The sequence below is a fragment of the Pelmatolapia mariae genome, linkage group LG9 (genome assembly GCF_036321145.2).
Source record: "Pelmatolapia mariae isolate MD_Pm_ZW linkage group LG9, Pm_UMD_F_2, whole genome shotgun sequence".
Classification (NCBI taxonomy): Eukaryota; Metazoa; Chordata; class Actinopteri; order Cichliformes; family Cichlidae; genus Pelmatolapia; species Pelmatolapia mariae.
The window spans coordinates 32,790,987-32,801,003 of record NC_086235.1 but is presented as its reverse complement, the minus strand read 5'-3'; the positions used below and the strand labels follow the sequence as shown (position 1 = coordinate 32,801,003).

Here is a 10,017-nt window from a genome sequence, read left to right as displayed (position 1 = left end):
AGAAAACGTTGTTTGAGGGCAAGTCAAGGCAGTCTTACTTCGCCTCTACTCAGTTACAGTGTATTACAAGTCATATATCTTCAATAATTTATATTCTATCGCTGAATTAAGAAGACCTGCAGATTCCCCCATCTCTTCTGAACAAAACGGTGTCAGAATGAGCGTTGTAGCCCCTACGGTTAGGAAATTATGGCCATTTGTTCGAGGGGAATCCTGAATGTGAGAAATACACTGAAGAAAACTTATACCTCTCTATGTGTCTGTGTGTGTAAGGGCTGATTACAGCAGGTGCAGCCAATTTAGCTGACCTAGATATACCAAGCCCAGACTCTTAACAGCCACTGCTCCCTTTAGGCTCTGTGTATGTGTATGTTTGTGTGTCTGTATCAATATTTCTCCCATGTTAAAGTATTACTCCTCCATAATAGTATTTGTGCTAAATCAAAGTACTTCTACCAAATCTTAGTACTTCTGCTCAATCACAGTATTTCTGCTAAATCATAGTATTTTTGAAAAATCATGGTATTTGTGCCAAATCATGGTTTTGGGGCCAAACCAATAATATTTATTTCATGTTATGAGATTACTACTAAGTGGAGGAATGTCTGTTATGTTATAGTATATGTGCTGAATATAGTATATCTGCCAAATCATAGTATTTATCCCAAATCATAGTATTTATGCAAAATTACAGTATTTCTGCTAAAAATCAGAAATAGTACCTTTTAGCAGAAATGTTTGTCAAAAGATATTATTTATATTAAAACATAGTATTTCTGCTAAATCATACTATTTGTGCGAAATCATAGTATTTGTACTAAGTCATAGTATTTCTGCCATATCATCATATTTGTGCCCAATTAATATTTCTGTTACGTTATAGTATTACTACTAAGGCATAGTATTTCTACCTAATCATAGTATTCCTTCAAAATCATAGTATTACTGCAATTTTGTAGTATTTGAGCAAAATCGTAGTATATGTGCAAAAACATACTATGTCTGCTAAATCACAGCATATCTGTTATGTTATTGTATTACTACTAAGGCATAGTATTTCTACCTAATCATAGTATTCCTTCAAAATCATAGTATTACTGCAATTTCATAGTATTTGAGCGAAATCGTATTATTCGTGCAAAAACATATTGTCTGTTAAATCACAGTATATGAGTTATGTTATAGTATTACTACTAAGGCATAGTATTTCTACCTAATCATAGTATTCCTTCAAAATCATAGTATTACTGCAATTTCATGGTATTTGAGCAAAATCGTAGTATTTGTGAAAAAAACATACTATGTCTGGAAAATCACAGTATATCTGTTATGTTATAGTATTACTACAAAGGCATAGTATTTCTGCCAATAAGAGTATTTGTACTAAATCATAGTACTTGTGCCAAATCATAGTATTCCTTCAAAATCATAGTATTACTGCAATTTCATAGTATTTGAGCGAAATCGTAGCATATGTGCAAAAACATACTATGTCTGCAACATCACAGTATATCTGTTATGTTATAGTATTACTACTAAGTCACAGTATTTCTGCCAATTCGTAGTATTTGTACTAAATCATACTACTCGTGCCAAATCATAGTATTTGTTGCAAATCATAGTATTCAAATCAAAATATAGTATTTGTACCAAAGCATTGTATTTGTACGAAGTACAGTATTTCTGCCAAATCATAGAATTACTGCAATTTCATAGTATTTTGAGGAATCCCTTTTGTTACAGTATTACTTCTAAGTCATAGTATTTGTACTGAAACATAGTATTTCTGCCAAATCATAGTATTACTGCTATTTCATAGTATTTGAGTGAAATTACAGTATTTCTGCAAAAACATTGTATTTCTGCTAAATCATAGTATTTCTCTCATCTTCAAGTACTCAATTATAGTATTTGTGCCAAAGTTTAGTATTTCTGCCAAATGATATTATCTCTGCTAAATCATAGTGTCTGCCAAAGCATAGTATTTGTGCCAAATTATGGGATTTTGCCAAAACATAGTACTTGTGCCAAATTATAGTATTTGTGCCCAATTAATATTTCTGTTATGTTATAGTCCCAGATAGCAAGACGACATTGAATCTATGTTGATTTTTCATCTGAACCGTCGTATATGGTCGGGGTTGAAATGCCAATGTTGTAACAACATTGAAATACTGTGGTAAACCGACGGTCTTACTATAGAGACGTTGTAACGATGTTGATTCACCGTTGTTTTTTTGTCATTGATATTTGATCTATTTATAGTCGACCAGGTGACAACAACAACATCGAGAAAACGTCTATTTATAGTTGACGATCATTCGGCTCCGGTCACCATCAAAAACCATCGATTTGTAGTTGAGCATTAAATTGCATTGCAACTGATCGGGTATAAAGTACCAGAGAAAGTAGATTTATTGTTCATTTGTTATCAATGACTTGGTCTAGTTCACCAGCTTTAAAAAATCGTGTCTACGTGCAATTTATGTATAGTTGACCGGGAAATTAAAGCAGCGATCACTTGGACTATTCCGCAGCACCCCTCTCACATTGGTACACACACCCCCCCCCCCCCCCCCCCCCCCCTCCCCAGGTATTCATTGTCTTCTACAGTAGAGCGGGACATTTAATTTACTCTCAGCGGAATTGACCGGAAAAGGCATCAGTTCATGCACTGCACTGGCCCGCACCACGATTAGTATAAGGTAAGAATGAATGATTTTTTTTCCTACTCGGTATTTCCATGTTTGCATTTGAATAACATTAAAAAAAAACTCGTTAATGTTGTACATTAACGAGTTTTTTTTTAATGTTATTTAAATTGTGTCTACTTCTTACAATCCGGCAACAAATAAATTGCACTGCGAACAAAGTATATCAACAAAGAAAACATTTTCGTTTCATAATTTCTTCGTTATATTCCCTTACAAAGCTAGCTTTAACGCTTCGAGGTTTCCTTTGTTCTTGCCGTCGCCTCGGCACTTGACCCAGACTTTCGCTCTGTAGTTGCTTAGTACTACAAAAAATTCTAAATCTGTGATATATGATTGATAAACGTAAAGTTAACTGTATAAACGTGTTCAATGACTTTGTTACTTTTGATGATTGGAGAGCACTCGCTTCAATTCGCACACGAAAACTTTAGACTCAGTTTGAAGGCTCACGCAGCATGCCCACGTGACTGTACGTCGCACGCTCACCTAACTTTACGTTGCACGCGTACATGACTTTCCGTTTGTGCCTTGAATAATGAATAAGGCTACGTCCACACGTACCAGCGTATTTTTGAAACCGCTGATTTTTCTATGCGTTTGCACCTTTTGTCCACACGTAATGTATGTCTGGCCATACATTGTGTTTGTATTTCCAGGCACATTTCACGAAGCAGAACGCAGTCTTCAGAGATATCCACGTGAACGCTGTGATACGTCTGACCTTCAGTCCGAAGAAGAAACCCAGACCAGTCTTAAAAGAAAGCACAAGTAAAACCTTTATATTCACAAACATATCTTTGATTGTTAAGAATTTATGATCTTGTCTTTTATACATATCTGTGGTGCTTGCATACTGCAATATTGCCACATAATATACTCCAAAAAGTGGAAGTTTGTAAACTTTTTAAAAATGCAAAGCCGTGTACACTTGTGCACTTCAAAAATTCATTGTATACTGTACCTTCTTGCACGTCTCTGTTTCCTGTGTGTGTTGTTAGAAATCAAACTAACTTTAGGAAACAATATGCCAAAAGCATATTTACAATTACTTAAGACCGTTTTTAATTTCTTTTCTTTAGACCAAATCCCCTGTACACATATACGGACTCAGAGGATGAGTTTTTTTGTGGGGAAAGCCTACAAAAAAACGGTTTCCCCAGGCCCCTCGAGTGAAAATACCAGGTAATAAAATACTGTCTAGTGTCTGTGTACATATCTGTGTCTGACACGAGGAAACTTTTTTGACAAGTTGTCTGTATTCTTAAATACTTAAAAAATTATCTTTTTCTAAACAGCCCTCATCACTCCGCAGTCTGCCCCCCAGCCCACTGATAGCAACCATCGTAATGCCCCACCCAGCTTCCGGCACCTTTCGCCACTCCGGCACAAACCGACACAGCTTTGTGATCTCGCCAGCATGCAGAGTCTGATGTCTTCCCTATAGATGGTATGCTTTTAAAAAAGCTTTAAAGCTGCATCACAATGTCATTGTACTCTTATCTAAAAAAAAAACCTAATTTATACTCCTGAATGTCATCTTGTTGTGATTTTTTTTTTTCTGTAGATTCCAGAGACTCTGTGAAGCCACTATTACAAGGCAAGTTTGAAAATCTTGGAATTTCACAGTTTACATGGTATAACAAATATATGTGACAGGCAAAAACTAGTAAACACTTTTAGCAGTTACAAGAACTAACAAATGAATATCCAACAAAAGGGAATAGAAATACATTGCACTGCCAATACTTTGGTTTATTCTTTGTATGACTTGAAAATCAGGCTTTAGGGAAAACTAAATGACATGTTTCTATCATCAATTACATGAAGTAAACACACAGGCACTTGCATACACATTTAAGACATGAGACACGCTAATTCCATCTCATAAAATGTGTCTATAGGTGAGACGCTTTGCGTTGATTGGTGCTGCTGGACCACACTGGAGGTGCGAGTCCGCCGTGTAATGGTTTATGCCATTACAAAGGAGCTGGCCTCTGTACTCAACTGGACAGGGGAAAAAAAACCAAGGACCAGACAAAGCAAAAAAGGGCATTTAAAGAGACAGCGCCGTGCAGATGCATATTTGGTAAGTTTTAACATTTATTGTAGTTTTATGAGCCTAAAGTGAACAATAAAGGGATCAATTGATGTGCTGGGTGCGTTTCACATTTCCTATGTCTGTTTTTTGCTATATTACTTTGTCTTTCTTAATAACAAGACTTTCATGTCCGGTTAATCTGGAGATGGAGTCTTTGGTCTTCGGCTTGTTTTGTCCTCGGGTTGTACACTTTGTACAGCCCGAGGACCCATGTTTTCTTTTTTTTTTAAAGGATACACGGCACACCATGCTAAGACATATCGCATTTTCAGCTTATAGCTCTTTGGGAATCAAATGCGGCAGTTTGCTGATTTCCGCCTGGTGACTTTCATGTTTATGAGCCTAGGAGTTTACATACTTTCTCCCTGCTGAAGACAATTAACAAGAGCTTATTCATGTGCTCTAATTCCCTTTTTTTGTGTGTGTGTCTATTTTTTGTCCTAGATGGCCTGGCGCAGCAGGTAGGGGCGAACTCTATGTCTGAGTTGGTCTTTGCTCAAGCAGTCCAGAAATGGCTCAGATATGCTCCAGATCGTACGGGTGGCGCGCAGGACGCACATCATCCATCCCCATCCCGGAGTAAATAATAAAAAGTGACGTGAAACATAGAAATGTAAATAGGAAACTTTGTCTTTTAATAAAGTATTTTGCAAATGATACATGTCTATTGACCTTTTTTGGTTTTTTGTTTTTTTCAATAAAAAGCAACTGTGCGAAAGAGGTGGAAAATCAACACCATATCTCAACAGTGTTTCAATATCAGAATCTGACATTGTTTCAATGTCAACAGTGTTAGAAAATATAACGTCGAATCAATGTCAGGTTTCAACACTGATTCAACATCAAAACCTGACGTTGTTTCAACGTTAAAAATGGGTGCAAGAGTGATGTTGGGTCAACGTCACACTTCAACGTTGCTTCAATGACGTCGCCTGATATTGACTCAACATTGTTTCAATGTTTCCTTGCTATCTGGGGTATTACTACTAAGTAGTAGAATTTCTGTTATGTTCTTCCAAATCATAGTAGAGTGAAATTATAGTGTTTCTGCAAAAACATTGTATTTCTGATAAATCATAGTATTTCTGTTATCTTAAAGTACTTGCACTCAATTATAGTATTTGTTCCAAAGTTTTGTATTTCTGCCAAATTATATTATCTCTGCTAAATGATAGTGTCTGCCAAATCATAATATTTGTGCCTAAGCGCAGCATTTGTACCAAAACATAGTATTGCTGCTATATCATAGTATTTGAGCCAAATCATAGTATTTGTCCTAAAGCATAGTATTTCAACAAAATCACAGTATTTCTGCTATGTTATAGTATTTGTGCTTGTAGAAAAACCTGTGTTAGTGTTAGCTACATTACCCAGCAGCCTCTGAGCAGTGAGGGAATTCATGGGACTTCTGAGCTAGATGGTGTTCCTTCGTTCCTGGGCTAACGATTGAGGAAAGAGCTGCTGGGAAGGGGAGCAAATAGCCCATCCTGTATTTGTTGGGGATGGTGTGTGTCACATAAACGTGAGTTAATGTTCCATGCTTAAGATGTTTACCCTGCTACTTGTGTGTACTGGTTTTAGTTACCTTTAGCGTATGTGCTAGTTAGTGATAGCTATGGCAGCCCAGTTATTTTATTGTTTTGGGCTTGTTCCTGCTTTGTTTGTTCACCCTGCAAATTTATGTGAATTTGTACACTGTAATATCGCTGTATTATGTAGTGGCTAAGTAGGAGGCTGACTGTTACTAAGTGCATCAGTGTACATAAGTCATCTCTTGTGTTGGAGTGCCCTCTTGTGGCGCCTTTTGGGTAGTGATTTAGTAAACGTGAACACTGCATCTCTCTCGTCATATCTCCGCGATGGAGGCACAAAGAGCTATGAAAATCGCAGTCAAAATACACCAAAGTCCGCTGATTCACCCAGTACAAGAATTATGCTGCCTAGTTTTTGAGTTACACGACGTTTTGTAACTCCAAAAAACGGCATTTTTCGCCTCTCACCGCGATCTATTTCTGATTGCTGATTTCTTTGTTTTTTAGCTGCCCACCCCCTTCCCAGGTGGCGCAATCAGTAATGACACGGCTCTGCAGCTCAAAGGTTCGTGGGTTCAAGCCCACCTTGGTCAACTTTTTTTTTTTTCACTACAAATTTATACACTATCACAGACCTGTAATTTATATTGCTAATTTTCTTCACTACAAATGAGTAGTGCAAAAACATACTATGTCTGCAACATCACAGTATATCTGTTATGTTATAGTATTACTACTAAATCACAGTATTTCTGCCATTTCAAGGAGGCTGACTGTTACTAAGCTTTTTTGGCTGTTTTTAGAAAAAAAAACTGTTTTCAGCAGAAACTCTGCTGATTCATCTCTTTTCAGCGCAAGTTTCTGCTTCTTTGCCTCTTTTCTGCAGAAATTCTGCTGATTCACCTCTTTTCTGCAAAATTTTCAGCCTTTTCACCTCTTATCAGCACACTTCTCAGCAGCTTCTGCTCATTTCAGCAGAATTGTCCGTCTCTCCACCTCTTCTTTGTAAGAATGTCTTTGGCTCAGGTAAATGGATAGCCGCCTTGAGACCAGGAGGGCCAGGTTCGAATCCTGCTCAGGGAGGCATTTTTTTTTTTCACCACCATACAACTTTTTGCAACTTTTCATCGTTTTCAGCTTTTCAGCAGACAGCTTCAGCGTTAAGGCATCCACACAGCATTTTCGCAGGAAATGCAAATTTTTCTAGTTATTATTATTTTTCTTCCGCCTGAAATTATGAACTTTTTCACAGCCCGCAGCATTGGGACGACCCCCACGTATGTCACACCGTTTCGTGCGGCTCGATCGGGAATAGGGTGCTATGACTCTTGGTAGTGATTCGTCGCACGGTTTTCCCAAAATTCCCCAAAAAAGACCCCATTTTTCCCCATGCATTTCGATTGGGAAGGGCCCAAAAAAAGGTGCCAACCCAGGCCACTTTGAAGGCTTACCGCTCGGCCATACGTTGTCGTAGAAACGTCATTTAAACTTTAAACGGGTCACAAGAATTTGGACTTTTATTGTCCAAATCCTCGTTACCAGATCTCTTACGGTTGTTTCACAAGAGCAGTTTAAGTTTTAGGAAAATTGAGATTTTCACGGAATGTTCGCCGCACTGTCAACTGCCAAAAAAACAGAGTGTGGGGAATAATTTAAAAAATTTGTCTTTCTCTTCCTGTCCCATCCAAACCGTTTACCCCACATCAATAATTTATACATCAAAACGTAGCTATCGTTGTCTTCTTTCATCCAATGTGTTTCTTATCAAGATCAGATTTACGGTTTTCTCACAAATGCCATCAAAGCGCAGCCTCCTCCCTCTCTGTCCCCCATAGACGACCATTCTAAAACTGCTCTCGATTTTCAGCTCAAACCTAACATCGAAGGGTGTCTTTACACTGTCACCACGTCAGTATAATACACTCTACAGGCATGAAAATTTAATATGTTGTAGTCTGGAAGTTCCTGCCACTCACGGTGAAAGAATTATTGCGATCAGACCTACAGTTTTCTCTTGGCAAGCATTTGTTTCAGAGCTTAATTCCTGTTTGCCCATCTCTCTGTCTGACCCCAACTGCAGTGTGTGTGTGTGTGTGTGTGTGTGTGTCCCATCCCCTCCTGCCACTCACAGGAGTTACTATAGCAACAGGCCCTAACAGCTGAGTGCAGGAACAGCTGATGACTCTCTGCTTAAAACTCAGCAGTTTTTTGCTCCAAATACATACATCCTGATGTATTTGGACAACCGACCCGGCAGTAGCACAGGCACACTTAAAATTTCTTCGGAAATTTTCGCTTTCTAGTTCTCTTTATTCTTTATTGTGTGGATGCCCTCAAAGGGCTTCCACACTATTGAGTTCCTGTTTCTCTTTATTGTGTGGATGCCCTAAAAGGGCTTCCACACTATTGAGTTCCTGTTTCTCTTTATTCTTTATACTTTATTCTGGTTGCTTCCGTACGTTTTTTGCCGTTTAACTACTTCCTCAGTTTTCAGCCGATTTTCTCAGTTCAAACTCTAAACTGTTCTGCTATTTCTGCTAATGTGTGCTATGACTTTTGGTGTTTATTACTATTATACTTTTTAAAATATTACACTTTTTTCCTTTAATTTGTCCCATTGAAATAAATGGAAATCTTCAGAAATTCTGCTAAAACTTGCTTGTTTTTGAAACTTAACTACTTCCTCATACTTTCACCTAGAAACTCCATTCAAACTTTAAAATGTTCTCAGATTATTGGGCTATTCCTGTATGATTCAGCTTTTTCAGATCTTTTACCATTTTAATCTTATACCTCTTTAAGTTTTCAGTTGCAAAATTGTGATTTATTAGAAAATACATGCGTTGTTATCGTTGCTATGCAATTAACTCAGAGTGTGCACTTGTCCTTTCTGAATTTTCTCTTCATGTCTGAACAACTTCTTGCTACTCGCTCAATTTCCACTCAAGCCCCACAAATTATACATCAAAACGTAGGTATTTTTGCTGGCTTTCAGAAAATGTGACTATCATTGTTGTGGGATTTATAGAATTTTTGCAAATCTCCTCAGAGCAACACAAGGTCTTAAAACGCTCCATAGAAACTGAATGGAGAGTTTGTTCAAAATCACCGCTGGATTTCTCTAATGACAGGCATTTTCAAATCGTCATATCTCCTTAACAAAACAAAGTTGAGACATAACGCTTGTGCCAATATATCGTCAGACACTACTGATGCACACAATTCAAGAAGTTTATTCTCACCTATTACCGTTCTGAGATGAGTTACACTTGTTTGAGGGTAGGAAATTCGTCATTCGCTCAGATTTCTTCAGATTTCAAACTCTGGAAATGGGGCACTTTTTTCTCTCGTCATATCTTTTTGATGGATTTCCAGAGAGACCTGAAAATTTCCATGACTGTTCACCAAAGCCTGCTGTTTCTTACGGTGAAAGAATCATTTTGATGCTCCATATAGATTTAGAGTTACAAAATGTTGTTTGAGGGCAAGTCAAGGCAGTTTTGCTTTGCCTCTACTCAGTTACAGTGTATTACAAGTCATATATCTTCTATAATTTATATTTTATCTCTGAATTATGAAGACCTGCAGATTCCCCCATCTCTTCTGAACAAAACGGTGTCAGAATGAGCGTTCTAGCCCCTACGGTTAGGAAATGATGGCCATTTGTTCGAGG

General features: G+C 37.7%; 1 long non-coding RNA gene across 1 annotated transcript; it reads left to right on the top strand.

The window, feature by feature from the left end:
* Nucleotides 1-3,201: 3,201 nt before the first annotated feature.
* LOC134634838 (uncharacterized) lies at nt 3,202-5,711 on the top strand. The gene is made up of 6 exons (XR_010094890.2): nt 3,202-3,482; nt 3,794-3,896; nt 4,010-4,161; nt 4,279-4,311; nt 4,616-4,800; nt 5,257-5,711. It is a non-coding gene; the product is annotated as an uncharacterized LOC134634838 (long non-coding RNA).
* Nucleotides 5,712-10,017: the final 4,306 nt, after the last annotated feature.